Genomic DNA, 20,867 nt, shown 5'->3' with positions numbered 1-20,867 from the left:
CACTCATACGTGAGGCGTGCCGCGGACGTATTCAAAGCAGGTGACATGATTCACGTAGCTGGGGAATACGGGTACAGGGTGTCCTTCTACGGAAGAGGCGGGCTCTGTATTGACCAGTTTCAAGAATTTTTCGAGGGTTTGTTAGGGCGGACGAGGTCACCGCCGTCTATAGTCATAGTGCATCTAGGGGGCAACGATTTGGTCACCATCGGTAGACGACTTCTCCTGGAGGCAATGCTTTCCACAGTAAGTTGGTTGGCGAGGAGAGTTCCGGGGTGTACAATTGCGTGGTCACATATGGTCCCACGAAAAGTGTGGCGAGGGGCTATTTCTGTTCCTGCTTTGAATCACTCTGTGAGAAAGCTTAATAACAAAGTGAGTAGGTTGTTCCGTTCCAGGACATTGCATTCTATTTCGCATGGCTGTATTAATGATGACAGTATGTATTTGGGGGATGGTGTGCACCTGTCTCGGGTGGGGAATGAGTTACTCATAGGAGACTTCGTAGCATGGTTAAAAACGTTAAAACATGACCTTTAGGTAGGAGCTTTGTGGGGGGTCCGGATAGCCGGTCAACTATCCGGCCTGTGGCGGTAAGGTCATGATCGGTGAGCACTAATTGGAAGATCCCTATGAGTGGGCGTCACCCAACACGGATGGGAGCGCTCGGGAGAGGTGGCCATTGGCCCCTCAACGGGGAGGCGGTCCCTTCTAAGGATGGGTCGCCGAAAGAAAAGGAAAGGCGGTCAAGGCCCCTTCCTGTGTAGGAGGGGTTACAGCCCCCTCCTGGGGAATTTCCCGGGGCCAGTGACGTCTGCGACGGCAGATGTGGTAAGTTGTGCGGGGTTTGGGGGGGGGTCTACGCTACCTTCTAGATACCTCACACGAGTCCTCGAACGACCTTTAAGTGGCGTCGAGTTTTATTGGTGCCCCCGTCAAGTCAAAGGGAAATTGGTAGTTGCACTTGAGGTACGCCTCAGTGCTGTCGCCCCTCACAAGTGGGGGGGGTATTTGTGGTTAGGGATCTTGACACCGGTTACGACCTTGCCGTTGGCCCTTAAACGTTAGGATGTACAATTTCATAATTTCAAGTAAATGTTTGTAGGATGTTAGTTCGGCTAGGAGAACCTCTGTATTAGAGAATCTGTTAAGGTTAGCCAACATCGCAATGTGGTAATGAAATTGTACATAATATGAAATGTTGATTTAATGTTTTAATTTTGTTTTAATAAATACGGCCGGGAGGGTCACTCCCTCCCTCTTCCAAAAACTTCAAGAACTGTTTCCGGTTTCCCTCCTTTGGGGATTGTGTTGAGAGGGGGTGGCGGGTATCTCAGCCATATGGAAAGGGGCGACCACTCGGTCCCCCCGCACGTATGGCAGAGTACCACGATCCCCCCGGGAAGCCATCTTGGGCGGGAGGCGTGTCTCGGCTGGTATGCCCGAAGCGGCGTAGCCGGGGCGCGCCTTTTCCCGCCCTAGGGTGGGCTGGCCTAGACACTGACGCAGCTGGCCACGCCCTCGGGGCAGGTAGGGGCGGGTTTACGCCCGCCCTGAAGACGGATAAAAGGAGAAGCAAGATCCGAAGGCATCCTCTTGTTCCTGTGCTCTGAAGCTGCACCTCCTCGCTGCACGTGAGCTCGCGACGGAACGAAGAGCCAATTTTTGACCCACCCACCAGCCCCTGAGGACAGCAAATGGTTTTTGAATAAAGTTGATGGATAACTCTGATTTTCGTTTACAGGTTGCGGTATTATCATGATGATTTGGAGTATGTAATAAAGAATGGTCGATTTGTGTTACGTTTCGCAAATAAAGTAATTCTGCTTTAGTGTTTATTGGTAAGCATGCTTTTAATAAAAGTGTAGTTGCTACTGTCTTTTTAGTTTAGTCATTTAGTTAGCATTGTCGTATTTATTTTGGTCGGGCGGTAAGGTCATGATCGGTGAGCACTAATTGGAAGATCCCTATGAGTGGGCGTCACCCAACACGGATGGGAGCGCTCGGGAGAGGTGGCCATTGGCCCCTCAACGGGGAGGCGGTCCCTTCTAAGGATGGGTCGCCGAAAGAAAAGGAAAGGCGGTCAAGGCCCCTTCCTGTGTAGGAGGGGTTACAGCCCCCTCCTGGGGAATTTCTCGGGGCCAGTGACGTCTGCGACGGCAGATGTGGTAAGTTGTGCGGGGTTTGGGGGGGGGTCTACGCTACCTTCTAGATACCTCACACGAGTCCTCGAACGACCTTTAAGTGGCGTCGAGTTTTATTGGTGCCCCCGTCAAGTCAAAGGGAAATTGGTAGTTGCACTTGAGGTACGCCTCAGTGCTGTCGCCCCTCACAAGTGGGGGGGTATTTGTGGTTAGGGATCTTGACACCGGTTACGACCTTGCCGTTGGCCCTTAAACGTTAGGATGTACAATTTCATAATTTCAAGTAAATGTTTGTAGGATGTTAGTTCGGCTAGGAGAACCTCTGTATTAGAGAATCTGTTAAGGTTAGCCAACATCGCAATGTGGTAATGAAATTGTACATAATATGAAATGTTGATTTAATGTTTTAATTTTGTTTTAATAAATACGGCCGGGAGGGTCACTCCCTCCCTCTTCCAAAAACTTCAAGAACTGTTTCCGGTTTCCCTCCTTTGGGGATTGTGTTGAGAGGGGGTGGCGGGTATCTCAGCCATAGCAGATAGTGAAAAATAGTTTAAAAAAACAAAAGGAATCGAGCAAAATCAGTAGGCCACTAATGGGATCTGTTTTTGACCTCGCTAAAATAGAAACATTAAGAACAACCCCTCATGAGAAATACGAAACTAGTAAGATGAACTTAGCTCCACACCATGATGGCTGCAAGACAGCTCGACTCCGCCGCCCACCCCACCCCACCCAAAATAACGACAAACCCTATGCAAATATTATAAATATACACAACACACCAGCAAAGTAACAGGGTAAAACGTTTTATTAAATAACTATATACATGGCAGCCTGCTGCAACATCGATCCAAATGCCTTTTGGTGACTCTTCCATTGTGAACAGTGTCCCACAATCCGTTTGACCTGAAACAATTACACAAATAAAACATTTGTGAGTTTTAAATTTCCGGAGAAGTATAATTCACCAATAGTTTTCTCTGTAGATCTTTTTCCATTAACAATCCCAGTTCCATCACCCACCCAGGATATCACTACTGTTAGTTGTCATTGTTGCTTCTGTTTTAATAAAAAATGTTTTAAGGTGTTTACTGTTTTTGTAGCGATGTATATATTTATAAGTTATTAAAGTGTTATAATCCTACTAATTTTTTTATCGATTATTGCTGTTTGAGATAGTCCCTGTCTACAAACAGAGAAGAATAGAAATATTCTGTCTCCCTTTGCAGATAGTGAAGGATAGGTAATGCAGACTTTTGTCCCCCGTTGTAATCCGTCATGCCTCATTGATTGATTGGCTGGACATTTATTGTTCAAGGAATAGTTCTTTCGAGGTACTCTCTGTTTGCAAATAACGTGGAATAGAAATATTCTGTCTAATCTTTGCAAGTAGTGAAGGGTGGGTAATGCGGACCTTTGTCCCCCGTTGTAATCTGTCATGCCCATCTACTCCCCACTGATTGAGAAACTACTTCCACCCGGACCATTTATTAGAGGTACATCATCTGACTCAACCGGAGAGAACCCCTAATAAAGAAGACATATGTAAAATACGAAGTAATCCCTGTATCCTGTTAAACAGAAACTTTAGCATGAAACACACTTGAAAAGGAAGGGAAAGAAATCGAACAAAATCAGTAGGCCTCTGATGAGTTTTTGACTTCGCTAGAAATAAGAAACATGAAAGTGGTGAAAGAAGCCAAGCTTGACGTTACGGCAGCCACAAGGTAGCTAGGCTCCGCCACCCCCCCACTGCTCCAAGCATATCTGTCCCACCGCCCGCCACGCCCAATAACGGTAACATGAAATAAATACAAATCAGCAGATACCTACCCCCATTCCGGAAACTCCCGAAGTGCAACAGGTTCGCGGCTACGCCCATCCAGAAGACGAGGCCTTCGGCACGTGTAGGGCGAGTCCTGCTGGCAGCCGTCGGCCGGGGAGGTCATCCCGTAAGGTGGGCCAGGAGAGGAGCCGAGGCCGACGGGATTCTTCTTCTTTCTTAGATAATGCTTGCGACAACGGGGGGGATGTCTTGCACATGCCACCGACCCCCCCCTCGTATCTCCTAGTCTGGCCCCGGCTTGATATGGGCTCCCCATTCGGGCCTGAAGCGGCGCCCTGCAGGCCACGGGGGGGATGTCTTGCCTCTGCCTCCGACCCCCCCCCCTCTTATCGCCTGGTCCGGACATCACGGATATCAACGTCAGGTGTCGGCGTGGGGTGCGCTGGGAGGGAGAGGCGGCGCGAACGAGCCTCTCCCACCCCCCCAGGTGGGGGCCCCTCAGCTGCACCCCCAACACTCCACTCACCCAACAAAAGGGTTTGTCCACTCTTGCGATACAGCAACGCTCCACTCGCCCAACAAAAGGGTTCGTCCACTCTTGCGATGCAGCGACGCTCCACTCATCCAACAAAAGGGTTCGTCCACTCTTGCGATGCAGCGACGCTCCACTCACCCAACAAAAGGGTTCCTCCACTCTTGCGATGCAGCGACGCTGCACTCACCCGACAAAAGGTCTCGTCCACTATTGCGAGGCAATGATGCTCCGCTCACCCAGCGGGGGTCTCGTCCACTGTTGCGGTGCAACGGCGCTTCTGAGTTCAACTACAAAATGAGTCCTGCATCCAGAAACGTTCTCCTCAACTTTGAAGATTCTATAAGAGCCACGGGGGCCCCCGACCCCCGATGGGGAATGACTGCCATGATCACCCACGGAACGACCACGACGTAGCTGCGGGACGTCGGCGCACTCATGCCGGCGCCGGCCTCACTCTTTAAATCACCAAAATCCTGCAAGACTACCAACTTGATCAGTTCCGGTGGGACACCAGTATGACCCGGTAGGAGAGATTTTTGCCTCCCACCCCTCTTTGACTGATGGTTCATGTCACCAGTCCCCTCTACTACCCTTCAACAAAAACTTTTGGACTGCCGAAAGAGGTCCCGGTCCAACCACGAGTTGGTGGAGACATTTTGACTATACTTGGACCTTCCTGACCTCACCCAAAATGGCGCCGGTACAAATGAAACTATTGTGCCCCGATTGCTCAGCCTTGATATCATGAGATATGTATGCAGTTTTTAGCACATGAATTGATATGGGATAAGACTGATTATATGTTCGGACAATGAATTGATCCGGGATGGGTATTGATTATACGTTCGAACAATAAATTGACATGGGACTTGTACTGATTACACATTCGGACAATGAATTGATATTAAGTTCTAATGCATCATTGATTACTGTATTTATTGAAGGTTAGAATTGTCGACACTTTTGGTACTTGCTCACAATGAATTATAGATATGATTTTGTTGCACTTGTCGCACTTTTTACTATGAAATCAACGACCACTTACTCTGTTATGTTTTCCACAAATAAATACCCCCCCCCCCATTTACAGTTCCAGCCTGCTCTGCTTTAAATTCACTTTCACATGGGACGTTCTTGGCATTTCTTTTAGTTTTTTAATGTACATGTTCATAAAACGATTACACAAATGAAACATTTGTGAGTTTAAAATTTCCGGAGAAGTATAATTTACCAATAGTTTTCTCTGTAGATGTTTTTCCATTAACAAACCCAGTTCCATCACCCGCCCAGGATATCACTACTGTTCCCCATGTCATAAACCATTGTTGCTTCTGTTTTAATAAAAAATGTTTTAAGGTGTTTACTGTTTTTGTTGCGATGTATATATTTATAAGTTATTAAAGTGTTATTTTCCTTCTACTTTGTTCGAGTGCTATATATTTTTAATGTGACACATAATTGTGAAGACTTTGATGTACAAAAAGGCATCCCTGGAATCTTCCGCTTCAGGCTCGGTCCCACAATACAGGATGGTTATCAGATTGCAGGAACGCGTGTAGTGTGACGGATCTCATCGGGTGGGGGCCTTGATCTACAGTAACTTCTTAGAAGAGGGGTGATTCTTTACAGTTGAGGCCATAAACTACATCTGCAGGGCTAGGTGATAGCCTGGGACGGGCCTGGACAATCGGACACAGAGGAAGAGGAGTGTCAGAGGGTGCGGTAGTGAATAGGGTGAAAGGCAGGTGTCGGGCGGGCACAGGGTGTGATTCTCAGAGAAGAACAGCGCAGATGGGAGGAGGTTTCTAGCCCATACATGAGAAAGAGAGCGGGATTGACCAGTGCGTGGGGGAGATGCTTGCGAGGGTGCAGACAATGGGTCCATCTAAAATGGCTGCTGTGCTCGACAAAAGTGTGGCATTGCAAAAAAGGCAAGATGGCGCAGACGATAGCCAGTAGGTATATATAGTTAGGATTAATTCTCTATGGAACTTTTGAAAATTCTATGTCTAATAACTTTGGCGTTTGTGGACGGAATCGACTGAAATTTTCAGGAAAATGGCACATTTTGTTTCTGAGCAACCCTCGAAAATTTGGGGGGGTTTCGTCAAGGGGGGGCCGAGAAAAAAGGGGGGTCCCAAAACGCGTTTTTCCCATGTTAATTTCCATAGGGCGTTTGGCCTCACTTTTAGCTCGAACGGCTGAATGGATTTGCACGAAACTTGGCAAAATTGTAGGGACTGTTAGCCCGATGTGCCTTTGCCGGGTCTCAATATATGTGCTCCAGTGGATTTTGAGAAATTAACGTTTTAAAATTTTTTTATATCTGTGACAGCGTCCCAGATAGCGCTCCAGATCGCGTACTTTTCGCGTCACGGAGCTTTGCGAAGCGAAGCTGATTGGCTCTCCGTTGTCTGTCAACATTCTAAACAGTCCGGGCCGGCCGCCATCTTGTCTGTCGGTAGGATCGGGAGACAAGAGGTGGAGAAAAACGAAGGGGGAATTTAATGAAAGGGGTCAAGGAAGACCCCTCCTGACCCCCTAGGATTGATGAGGGGGATATTAAAGTGCCCCGCGGGGCAAAAAATATAAACAAAAAAAAATTTGCGATTTTTCGCCGTAGAGGCGCGTCCCATTTTGTGTTTCAGTCGAATTTAATCACAAGATGGCGGAAAAACAATGTGGGGAAATGAGTATAAGGGAGCACGGGAGATGTATCCTGACCCCCTAGGTTTTCTGAGGGTGGCTGAGGAGGCTCATATATGTCGGGAAAAAAAAAGAAATTTGAATTTTTCGCGCAGTTAGCTGCCGGTACGCGAACCGGGTAGCGAACCGGGAAGCGAACATAAGTGAAAATTAGTGAAAAAAGGTACATTCGAAATTTTAAAAGAGTAATTATAGTTAAGGTAGCTCTGAAAAGAGCTTTTGGGTTCTGTGTAAGTTCTAGGTACTTATAAGTAGGTACCAATACACAGTCTTAAATTTTGTATGACAACTCTGTTGCCCTCATCTGAGAAGTGCACACCATCTCCTCTGTAGATATCGTGCATGTAATAACGCAAGTTATTGTTGTAGATGGCACCCATTCCATGGTCTCTCATATAAGCTGAAACAGACTTATTTACATGCTTCCTCCCTTTCTCAATTTGTGGAGAAATTTGATTGGACCACCTCCATTTCTGTCTTTGGCATATATTGGAATATACCAAGGCAGTTTGAGGGAAAAGTGCCATTAATTGCTCAAAGGTGTCCTTTAAGAGCATTTCCAGACCTACCCCAGTCAAGTGCCCAAATAATTTCCTCCACAGTGCACTATTATGAGGTCAGGGTTTGGCAAATGTAAAAAGGTTTTCACCCATGGTATCAATTGGTGACATCTCAATCCTCTTTGGCCAATCCATTTGATTTCCACATTTTGTAAATTAAGGTTGTGTAAATTTCTGTTTTCAGCATACCTGTGAGCCCAGTGAATGTAACTATGTCCAACAATCCAGACAGAAAACATGGCAAGAGGAGGTTCTGCTGCAGTCAGATGAAGTGTGGGAATGAAATGGCAGTTAAAACAGTAGGAGTTTGTAAAGAAAAAAAAATGTGGAGTTTGTGTGCTAATGATTCAGTAGCAGTGATTGGTGGATTTCCATTGCTGAAAACAGAAAGTTAGGGTGCATGGATGTGTTCTTTGAAACATGTAATTTGAATGGTTAAGAAAACATGATTTTAAGAAACATTGCAGTGGATTAGCAGGTGTACTGAGAGTTCAGAGTTCATTTGAAACATTGTTGTGTGAACTTGTAAACATGAGAGGTCTGGCAGGAGGTAGTTGCTATGGAAAAAGGCCAGAAAGGGCAGAGGGGGGAAGGGTGTTGATTTGAAAAAAGTGAGGGAAGAGTTTTGATTGGGTCACATGAGAGATATGTGTGATGAATTTCAGCATTTCAGTGCCTTTGTTGGTTCCAGCCTTTGGAGTGCATACCTTTTGTTCTGCTAAAGAAAAATTGGTGTGTTTCTGAGACTGTTTTGAAATTCAAAAAGCATTTGCTATGGTAAGAAAAAAATAATTTAATTTAGATAGAGAGTAGTATAGTATATTGAGAAAATACGGAAGTTAGCTGTACATTTAAAATGTTGTTTTGTGTCAAGTGTTTTCATTATTTTTTCAAAAAAGATTTTGCTTCTTTGACAAATTATAATTATAGATAATGTGAAGTATTAGTACTGACAGGGTGTGCTTGTACATAGGAGGTGTGTTGTGTTTTCAAATATGACCAGAAAATCGTTTTTTAAGAAAAAGACATGCTTTTTACATTTATGAGAACAATAACATGGGGGGTGCTTTTTTAAATAAATATTTCACTTTCCAACATGAATATGGGAGAATTATTTGCTTGTTTCTTGTTTCATTTTAAAAGTGACTTTAAAGGTGGTGCAAGGTTCTTGAAAATACACCCTCATGAGTGCTTTGCAAATTTAAGTCATTTTCCCCTGGTGCATGTGCCTTGTAAATACGCCTCTATGTGTGCTAGACAATTTTAAGGTACTTCTCCCAGGAATCTGGGAGACTAATTTCCTTACATGATGTGTTTAAAAATCGTGCTAAGGTGAGAAAAGATTCCTTTAATTTAGAAGGAGATTAGTATGCTTATTGGAGAAAATAAGGAAGCCATCTAGGGTGTGTTTGTACATAGGAGCTGTTTTGTGTCTTGAAATTATGACCAGAAAATCGTTTTTATTAAAAAAGAAATACTTTTCACATTTATGAGAAGGACAACAAGGGGTTTGCTTTTTTAAATAAATATTTTATTTCTCAACATGAATATGGGAGAATAATTTGCTTGTTTGATGGTTTAAAAAGTCGTTTATTGAAGTCATTTAGGTTTCACAATATGTACTGGTAGAGTTTCATAGTCACTATGATAATAATGATATACATTTAGGACTGTTTAAGGGGTATGGATATGCTGGGGCCTCATCTCAAACAAACTTTTGTGACTGCCAGACCTGCCTTTTTGCTCCTAGATATTTCTTGGTTTTACCATGGCAGACAGACAATCCAGCATACATCTGCATAGGCCACACCTTATGGTGGTGTAAGGGCCTTGTAAATACGCCCTCATGTGTGCTTTGTAATTTTAAGTCACTTCCCCCTGATGCAAGGGTCTTGTAAATACACCCTCATGTGTGCTTAGCCATTTCAAGTCACTTCTTTCTGGTGCAAGGGCCTTGTAAATACGTCTTCATGTGTGCTTGGCAATTTTAACTCACTTCCCCCTGGTGCATGGGTGTGGTAAATACGCCCTCATGTCTGCTTGGAAATTTTAAGTCACTTCTCCCTGGTGCATGGGTGTGGTAAATACGCTGTCATGTCTGCTTGGCAATTTTAAGTCACTTTCTGCTGGTGCAAGGGCCTTTTAAATACGCCCTCATGTGTGCTTGGCCATTTCAAGTCACTTCTTTCTGGTGCAAGGGCCTTGTAAATACGTCTTCATGTGTGCTTGGCAATTTTAACTCACTTCCCCCTGGTGCATGGGTGTGGTAAATACGCCCTCATGTCTGCTTGGAAATTTTAAGTCACTTCTCCCTGGTGCATGGGTGTGGTAAATACGCTGTCATGTCTGGTTGGTAATTTTAAGTCATTTCCCCCTGGTGCAAGGGTGCACGTTTTTCAATTACATCACCTGTGTTTCCTAACATTACTAATCACATTGTGCTGATGAGTTTTAGGCCTGTACAGGGAGACAGAGGAGGTCTGGTCTTTGTTGAAGTGTGAAGTGGACATGACTCACTTCATCTGTTGGCCTGCACATGTATTATGTCTTCTGTACTCTTCAATAAGCCAAAATTTCATCTGCAACGCTGAGTAGGCCTCACCTCAAACAAACTTTTGTGACTGCCAGACCTGCCTTTTATCATATCATTCGACGTCATGGAAAGTAAGTTACTTTTGAGGAGTTCTGATTTCTGATTGATTATATTATATGGGTTTTTTAAACACAATCATTTTGATTGTGTTTTTTTTCCCTGCTGTTATATGATGAATGCCTTCAACTCACTGTTTTCAGTGAAATTTGATATATTCTGAGAACAGCAAAAATAAACCATTTAATATGTATAATTAATTCTGTACTTCGAATTGTGATTTTTAATATGTACTCATCTTGTCTCATGCTCACTCATCTTTTACTACTTTCTATACATTTTAAAATTTTTGTTCTCTCATTCACAGATTGAAAGTATAAAAATAACACGTGACTAAGTTAACGATAATTATAAGGTAAGTGTTTAGTACTCATTCTGTTACATCTCTTTTACATTTAACTTTTATTAGTTCCACTGCTTCATTTCTTTAACCCTCAGTTTCCTGCCTTTGCTTCTTCCCTCATTCTTTTTCTATTACTTTTTTTACTCTACTCTTTCCACTCCTGTTCTCAGTCCCTCTTTAAACAGTATCTCTGTGTTACTCCCTCTAACTGTCTTTCTTTTAACATTACTCTCAGTTTACTTACTCTTCTTTTTTTTAAAAAAAAAAAAAAATTTTGAGTTCGCTCCCGGTTCGCGTACCGGCGCGCGAACCGGGAAGCGAACCAAAAGAAATAGAGGTTGTCAGAGTGCTAAACATTCTAGCAATTTCCTATAAAGGGGAGGTAGTTCTGAAAATAACTTTTTTTTAAATTATTTTTGTTGTTTTATGTTTTTTTTATTATTTTTCTGACAATTTTTTTTTTTGTATTTTTTGAACGGTTTTATATTTGTTTTTTTTTGATGGGGGGAGAAACAAAAATGATTCATTATGAAGGGCTCAACAGAAGCAACAAAAAAATATATAATTTATTTCCTGGGGCGTTTTCACATTTGTGATTGTCAATTGCTTTATTAATTAAGTTTATGCTGCTCTCTCTGAAGCAAATGAGTTGGCCACAAAAAATGCATATGTGCTTCACATTGCCAAATTTCATTTGAATATTTGGGACCATCTCCCTCGCCTCTGGTCCCGTCACTGCCTCTTCATTGGTGGATGTACTGGCCACAGGTCGGGGGTTATCTGCCAGATCACGTAGTTGTGCAGCACTGTAATTTATAGGGTGCCACCTTTCCATATGGCGATGCATGGTATAATTACCATAACTGTATTTCTTTTCTGTTCCTCTGGACAGTTCATCTTTACAAATCAGGCAGGTAACATACCAGGCATTTACCTTTTTTTGTTCCGGGGGTATTGAAAAAAATTGCCAAATATAACTTTCTTTAACATGGGACCTCCTTGGCTGTTCAGGTAAAAACCTCCCTGTCCCTTGCTCCTCTTCCTCTTCTTCCTCTTCTTCCTCCTCTTGTTGTAGGATGACCTGAGGAGGTGGTCCTCTCTTCCTAGGAGGTTGTGGTGGTGGTGGGGGTCCACCAGCTGCAGCAATCAATGAAGCCATTTCTATGGTATTCAAAAAAGGTCTTTCTCTCATAAAAATGAAAGCCAGAGTGAGGAAAAAAGGTGAGGCTTTCATCATTTGGGAAAAAAAATGTTCTAAACCAATGAAAAGTGTTATTTTTAGGTCATATGACCAAGCCTTCCATCATTTGGAAACCAAAAGTAAAATGAACCAATGAAAAGTTTTATAAACAAGTCACATGACCTGTTATGCTTACGGTACGCGCTCCGCTCCGCGCCGCGCCGCGCCCCGGATCGCTTCCGGGGCGCTGCGCTTCGCGTTCCAGAGCGCTTCCGGGTGCGCTAACGCAGCGCGTCATAAGACGCATTACGCGGTAACGTGATACGTCGCGCTTACGCGACGCGTCACGATGTTGCTTTCTAACGCAGTAGTTGCGCTAACGGAACGTTTACCGGTTCGCGGACCGGGTCGCGGAACAAAATGAAGCTAACGGGAAGCTGCCTGGTTCGCGGACCGGCAGCGAAACAAAAAAAAATCATTAAAAAAATATAAATAAAAAAATTATATTACAAAAATATAAAATATATTTTTGAATTAGAATAAGAATACATTTTACAGCTTTTGATATTTGCTATTAAAAAACCATTGAAATTCACTGAAAAAACCATAGGTTATAGACCATATATAGTTAGGAATTAGCATGTACAAAACCTTGAAAATTCACTGAAAAAACCATAGGTTATAGACCATATATAGTTAGGGATTAGCATTTACAAAACCTTATTTTACTCGCACAAAACCATTGAAATTCGCATATATAGTTAGTTGCACTAACTATATATCGTGCAGCCGCAATCCACTGCTGATCATGTCACATATTACATCATTCATGACATGGTCAGTGACATCACTGATGACATCACTGATGACAACATCCAGTGACTGTATGTTTCTGTAAAGTTAAAATATGTCTTACATATTGAAGAATGAGTGGATGTATAAGTGTCTGGATGAAGGATTTAGTAGGTGCATGACTGACTATATGAGTGAGTGATTAAATGTGTCTCACTGAGTGCATGGGTTAGTGACTAAACTGTCTTAATTTGTGCATCATTATGTCTGTTGTTCTGTAAACTGCTGCATGTGTTGATCAGTAGCTATATGAGTAACTATATGGGTTATTGATTGGTTGCCCAAGTATTTGTATGGGAGACTGAGTGTGTGTGTGGGTGGCTGGGAGGTGTATGACTCTGTGCATAGATGTGTGAGCAGTTGATTCACTAGATGTGTGGGTTCAAAAGTGCATGTGGAAATAGCTGTATGTGCGGTTGACTGTGTGCATGAGTGTATTGGTGAGTGAATGGATATCTCAGTGCTACATGTCAAAGTAAGTACATATGTAAAACACAGTACATGTGAGAGTTGACATATATAAATAACTGTGGATAAGAGCCAGTGAATGTGTGAGTGGCTATATGGATCATTGTGAGCTTGTATCAGGGATTGTATAAGAGAGTAAATATGTGTTAGTATATGTTTGAATAAGTAAGGTGTGTATAACTGTATATTTGAGGAAATGGACTGTGTGATTGATTCTTTGCATGATTGACTAGGTGTGTGAGTAACTCCATGGATGAGTGACAGTCTGTGAGTGTCTGTTTACACTGAGTGTATCTAAGGTTATATTAGAGTCTGAAGAGGTTCATCGTATTATCACATGAATGATGTCATCAGTGATGTGACCAGTAATGTCAAATGAGATGTCATCAGTGATGTCATCAGTGATGTCACTGACCATGTCATGAATGATGTAATATGTGACATGATCAGCAGTGGATTGTGGGTGCGCGATATATAGTTAGTGCAACTAACTATATATGCGAATTTCAATGGTTTTATGCGAGTAAAATAAGGTTTTGTAAATGCTAATCCCTAACTATATATGGTCTATAACCTATGGTTTTTTTTATTGAATTTTCAAGGTTTTGTAAATGCTAATTCCTAACTATATATGGTCTATAACCTATGGTTTTTTCAGTGAATTTCAATGGTTTTTTAATAGCAAATATAATCTGCTATGTAGTAGGGCCTATTCTATATTTGATGACATATATATCCTACTGGCGGTCGCCAGTAGGTAGTTATAGTTAGGACCTATTTTCCATAGGAAATCCACACCGTTCTATTTCCAATAACTTGGCGCCGGTTGACGACTCTTCGTGAAATTGTCGAAACTTATGGTCCGCTCCGGGTCCCAAAACGTGTTTTTCCCCATGCAATTTTCCATAGGAACATTTAGCAGCAGCTACAGCCCGAACTGCTGAATGGAATTACACCAAATTTGGCAAAGAGGCAGCCATTGGTTCAGACTCGTGCCTTTTTCTTAAATGGTGTAAATCCGTTTAGTAGTTGCTGAGAAAATCAAAAGCAAAATCACATGTATATATATAGGCGCAGTGGGTCTGCCACCCTCTGCGCACCCTGCGCGCACCCTTCCGATCACGAGCTGCATGCTAATTGGCTGTCAACTGGCAATCAACACTCCAATCCAGGAAGTGTTGGCAGCCATTTTGTGCCTGGTTAGAAGCGAGGCTCAAGAAATCAGTGCAACAAGTGTGCAAAACGTAAAAGGAGGGCAAGGTAGAAACACTCTGACGCTCTAAAAAAATGGGTGGGTGGGATCAAAGGCCCCCCAAGCCCCGGGGACCACCACCCCCGAGACTGTGTACATTGTGGGAGGGGGTTGCATGGCCCCCATCCTGGAGCCATTGAGGGCCCTGTGGACCGTCACCCCCCTGCAGTGTCTCGGGGTGCCCACCCACAGGACACTGCTGTTTGCTATGGCAGGGCGGGAGCCTCACGGCTCCCACCCTGTCATAGCAAATTGGTTTGGATTTTGAAAGAGAGAGCAGGTAAACCTGCTCTCTCTTTCAAAAGGCAAACCAGGTTGCTTTTCCACAAGGGGAGCTGCATGTTAGCAGCACCCCATGTGGAAAAGCAATGCCGGCTCCCGAAGGACGCGGGGAGCCGGTGGGACTGTTGGGGCATTTGGGCTCCCCCCATGGTCCCCGCTGTTCTATGGAGGCCCCGGGGATAATAGAAATTAGAGGTAGGTGCATTTTTTTTGTTACGGTAAAACTAGGAGTTGCGCACCCAGCGCGGCTCTCAGGTGTGCACACGCTGTTTGCGCGACTCCTACTGCTTTGGGTGCGCGACTACTAACGCGTTGGGTGCGCGACTCCTAACGCGTTTGGTACGCGACTCCAAGCAAAAAAAAAGTAATATTTATATATATATATCAAGCTTATGCGTTTAGATCTTGGGTAGCTCTTAAAAGAGCTGTTGTTTTTATTGGGAGATTTTGGTACCCTTTTGGTAGTATCATCTTGAGTGGAGTAGGGAGTACTAAATCAGCTTCTGGTCTGGAATAAGTTATTCTAGCATCTGGGTTGTACCAAGGGTGTGCAAAGCTACACTGTGCTACTAAATAATAAATATGAAAGTTGGGGATCCCCAGACCACCCCGTTCACATGGTAGAGTCAGCCTATCTCAACTGATTCTAGCTCTGCCTGCACACCGTACCAATCTTATCAAATGTGCGAAAAAAGCTGTTAGGGAGTGGGATGGGGATACTGTGAAACAGATATAAAAATTTGGGGAGTACCACCATCTTAACGCTTGACCTGTTGCTGCAGCGCGTTAAGTGCTGGGCCATAGTTTAATAGTACAATCTGGTCAACCTCCCTATGCTGCTGTATTCCCAAGTATCTGGTGGAGTCATCATACCACGTCAAGGGGAAAGTACAAACCCACCCAGTATTAGATAATGTCAGCGAGAATATTTCTGATTTGCCCCAATTAACCCCCAAGCCTGAAAAAAACCTCCCGGATTAGCGGGTCAAGATTCTCCTGAGGGTGTCGGACATATAGAACAATGTCATCAGCATATAGGGAAATAAGTAATGGGCCAGAATTGAATTAGAGCCCTCTGTGTAAGTGCCTCTTCTGCAGATGTCTGACCAGAGGGTCCAGTGCTATGATATGACCAGAGGGTCCAGTGCTATGATAAAAAGTAGCAGAGACAATGGGAAGCCCTGTCTGGTGCCATGGTAAAGCTGAAACTGGGAAGACAAGGTACCATTTAGACAGAGCCTAGCTGTTGGTGAGGTATGTAGAAGTGCTGTGAGATTTACAAATCCCTTTGGCACGCTCTTCCTTTGCATGACTGTGAGGAAAAAAGGCCACTCCAAGGAGTCAAATGCCTTATCGGCATTGAGCAACACAGCCGCAGCCAGCACTTCCGGGGCTATTCTGTGAAGGACTGCAAATAACGTACGGAGGTTTAGAGGGGTAGACCTGTGAGGGATGAATCCCGATTGGGCAGGCAAGATGATCTTATCCATCAGGAGTGCCAATCTAAGTGCTAACATTTTCGCCAGTATCCTGTAGTCAATATTTAGCAAGGACAGTGGTTTGCATGAACCACACAGGAGCAGGTCTTTGCCGAGTTTAGGGAGCAATATACTCACAGCTTCTCACAAAGTGGGAGGTAGTATCTGTCGTTCAAGGGCCTCGTTATATACCTCTAATAAATAGGGAGCAAGGTTACTTTTGTATGCCTTATAGAGATTGCCGGTGAAGCCGTCGAGGCCAGGGACAGTTGCACCATTAACGGCATCAATGGCACTGATGATTTCTTCTGCAGAGAAAGGTTCCGCAAGGAACTGCTGCAAGACTTTAGCTAGTCATACCAATGCTAGTTCGTCCAAGTATGCCATCCGGGCCTCAGCACTATGTCCTTCCCATGTTGTATACAGACTTGAATAGTAATCCAGGTGTGCCTCCCAGGTATCAGGGGTACTAGTGATTATTTTACCCTGCTCCGAGTAGATCCTGGTAATGTACTTGCACCCTGTAGAAGGCCTCAGGAGGCGCGCCAATGTGCGACCCAGTCTCTCCCCTTCTCCATAACGCAGCGCAACAGAGTATTTGCTCAAGAAATGGGCCTCTCGCACCGCCGATTCTTTAAAGTCCGCTAATAGTGCCAGACGTCGGGCACCTGTATTGTTTTCAAGTTTTCTGGGCTGTTCTTGGTCTAATAAACTTAACTGATGTTCTCTATTTTTGTCTGTGCATCGTAGGTCTCTCAGGACCCCGGCATGCTTCGAAATGCAGACTCCCCTAGCAAAGGTCTTAACTGACCGAACATTCAGCTCAAAATATTCATCGATTGCCTCCTGCAATTCAGCTCAGAAGACTTCATCCTGCAAGGCTTGATTTTGGAAGCACCACTGTCTTTTGCTACCCTCCGGATGTGGGACTCTAAGTGTCATTACAACTGGAGAGTGGTCAGATATTGTTCTGGGCAAGCGTTGAGAGTCCTCGTATCAGTTGACTAAATTAGGGGATACAGGCCAAAAATCTAATCTCGTCAGTGTAATGTGTTGCGCCGAGTAATGTGTGTATGCACTGTCTTTTGGTCAGCAGTGCCTCCACACATCTATTAGACCCAGCTCGTTACATAGGCTCAATAGAGCCCGGCGAGCATGAGCTTTTGTGGCAGGAGAGACAGATGTGCTGTCACCTGTGGGTTCCAGTAATAGGTTAAAGTCCCCGCCCATGCATACATAGTCCGCCTCTAATCGCAGGATTTGGGCATGCACTTCATGGAAGAACTCTGGGTTGTCTACATTAGGATGGTACATACATAATAAAGCTATTCGTCGGCTCATAAGATTCACTACTACTATCATGTACCTACCCCTGTCGTCTGATCAGAAACTGAGGAGCTGAAAGGGCAAACGCTTGTGGATCAATATGGCCGTGCCGCTTGCATACATACTATAATTTGCGAAATATGTGTGAGGACCCCATGTTCTGGCGAAATGTGTCTGTGTCTATGTAGGCAAGTGCGTTTCCTGAAGAAACGTCATATCTATCTGATGGTGCTGTAGACAGTTTAGAATTTGTTTACTCTTCTTGCCATTATTTAAACCCCTAACGTTCCACGTACTCAATACTAATCTGGAGTGGAAGGCTAAATTACCCCTTGTGGTCATGTGACAATCCCAGTACCAAGACTGACTCTGCGTTGTGTAATCTCTGAGTAACTGCAGCAATGAGTAGAAATAACAAATGAATGGAGAACAGAAAAAAAAAATTCCGCCAAAGAAGGCCTCTGAGCCAGTGGGACCCCCCTCCGATCGGGGCACCTCTGCACTCCTCTCCACCATTTCTGTGGCTGGGTTTGTCTGCACCATACTTGGAACTGTGAACTGCAATACCCTTTGTTTCGGGTATCTCTTGCCCATGACCCCCCAGATGTAGTGGGGTGAACTGTACCACCAGTGAAGAAGGCGGTGCCCAGTGCCCCACAGTCATGTAGTCTGCACCGTGCTGAGTAATCAGGAACATTTTTAATCCCAACTGCGTGAAAGTTGTTGGGCTGGTGTGAGGACGTGTGGAGGTCCGAGTTTCCTGTATCGCTGAAGCACGGTGCACTCCAGCCCGGCTCACAGTCAGAATGCACTGTTTCAGTCTCTCTCCACATGCAGCAAAACTTTAGTAACAATGGCTATCAGGTCTGCCATGCAATGTAACTCGACCTTCAGGCATTCAGTGCAAGCCCAGGAAGTTTACCGTGATGGTGCGGTCCAGGGGTGCAGTGCACCTTAGCGGCCCGGGCTGTCTGTAGACCCCTCACGCTCCATGGCCTGGCAGAATCTCGACTGCATGCGTGTAGCACCTTGCCCACAGGCCACACAGGCCGGACACGCCAGTCAGGTGCCTTGCTCCTAGGCTCGCCCGCAGCACCTCTTGCCACGGGTCCTCCGGGAGCACAGTGGTCGGCTTACCTGTAGGCTTGGGGGCTGGCGGTTTTCAGTGCTGGGGAGCGCCCTCACACCGGAATCCCCTCTCCGCAGTCCACACCACTCCGCTGCAGGCCACAAGCTGTGTCATCTTCTCGGGAGCCGAAGTGCGCCTCTCCGCTGATTGAATCCGGAGCACAATGCACAGGCCTAAGTGTGTGCCCCTCCATACTCAGCACATCTGTTCTTAGCCTCTGCTTCAGCTACAATGGTCATGCTGGTCCCATTCGCTGTGTGTAAACCTCCGATCACCGAATCCGCTGGAGTTTGGTAGGCGAGTTAATTATGAAAAGCGGATAGGGTCCAGGATGTCGGGTCGGATGGTGGAGCTACAGTGCTACGTGGCCATCTTGGTCGGTAGCTTGGCCATGCCCAAGATGGAAAGATATCTCAGACGATACTGCAGAGCTCACACATGTAGGACCAGAATTGTCATATCCCAAATGCGGAAAATACAAAGTAGCACAAAGATTTTAGCGCTAATATTGTTCCTAAAAAGTATCCTTTACCATTTTTTCTTCTACTTGGGCTTGATGTACAACATGATTTTACAGGTGCAAAGGTGACATGTGACTGTTTGTGACATTAAACTCTCTTTACTAATTTACAAATCCCAGGACTTAATTCTTTATCATGCTATTCAATTGCAATTTAGGTTCCAGTGCAAATAGAGAACCAGTATATGGAAGGGGTGCGTAACGGGTATCCCTATCAAATACCAAGTCCTTAACTTATGTATTTATGTTTTGTGACCAAAATCCAATCGCTAACTTTAATGTTTTGCCATCAAATCCAAATTTGTTGTAGCCGTATATGGGAAGGGGTCCCCAAGCCAAGTCTTCCCCTTTGAAATGTTGACAAAAACTTTTTGAGGAGCACTGCCTCACCCTAAAAACATATTTGCAAAAATGTTTCTGAAATTATTTATTTCCAGCATCCCTTTTCCATTTAGGGAAATAAGATTCATTTAAAAAGATTGTTTTATTTAAAAAGCAATCAAATACATGGTAATATGCTGACCTAAGCCGGCCACCATGGCTGTGACTCTAATCAATCACAGTGGGTCTCCATTTGTGACCTAAACTCATGCATGTTAATAATCTAGGTCAAATTGCGACCCACAACAATTAAGTATTTTATTATCCAACCTAATAATACATTGTTTACTTCATAAAATACCAATGCATTTGGTAGAAGATGGTGTGTAAATTGTATCCGCTACTACTTAACCCATTTTAGTATATTCCTAATAAGAAGTTGAAAATCGCAAATTGCTGCTTGATGAAATTTAGGATTTCTTCATCAAGCCCCTTGTGTCTTCCCATGTCTAAAAAACCCTTTGATACCCGAATTTCTACATTTTTTTTAATAGAGGCGTGCCCCATATTCCTTCAACTTGACCAATTATACTCCCCTTTCTCTTGCAAACACGCTCACCTTTATATATGGTGTATTTTATGGTGGATGTTCCTCCTTATGACCACTTATCTCTTTCTCTCCTTCCCCCTCTGTCTCATCACACTTTTGGTTCATCCTTTAGAGTCTGGCCTCAGATCAGCAGAAGCCATGGGTTTAACTCACCTGGCAGCAGGACCTTCATGAGGAATATGCATCCCTATAGTCATTTTCGTATAACTGTGCCTTCACAGGAGCTAATGGTGCACAGTGCTATTGAAGTTACCAAACCATTCCCAGCAAGATGTCATGCTTGAAGCAGCCGCTTAGCAAATATTTTTGTTTTTAAAAGACAAACCCCAAAGTCGGAGTTTGTTTCTTAAAATCAAATAAATAAATGGCCCTAAATACAGGGATTTATCTTCTTGTACCTGGAGGGGTTAAATGGAGTCCACTGTTCAAGAACATCATTTGCAGTATAAGGCAAGACTGATCAGGGTGCCCCATTCCACTTTGACCAGATAAAACTGAGGTAGATAGCACTTCAGATTTGAGATTTCTACCAGTGGAACTAGCTGAAGTGCCAACTTCAGAAAACGATTGGTTGCCATCTCTGCAAATGGTGCAAGGTTACTTGGAGTTCGGTAGAGTGGGTGCTCTGCTGACTTACAGCAGGGCAGGAGCTCTGCCAATTTACGCAGCGCACCTGCTATGGCAAACTCTAAAGTATCCTATTTATATGTTAGAATTAGCTA

Source organism: Lissotriton vulgaris, chromosome 1_1 (genome assembly GCF_964263255.1).
Source record: "Lissotriton vulgaris chromosome 1_1, aLisVul1.2, whole genome shotgun sequence".
Lineage (NCBI taxonomy): Eukaryota > Metazoa > Chordata > Amphibia > Caudata > Salamandridae > Lissotriton > Lissotriton vulgaris.
This window is presented reverse-complemented; position numbering follows the sequence as displayed.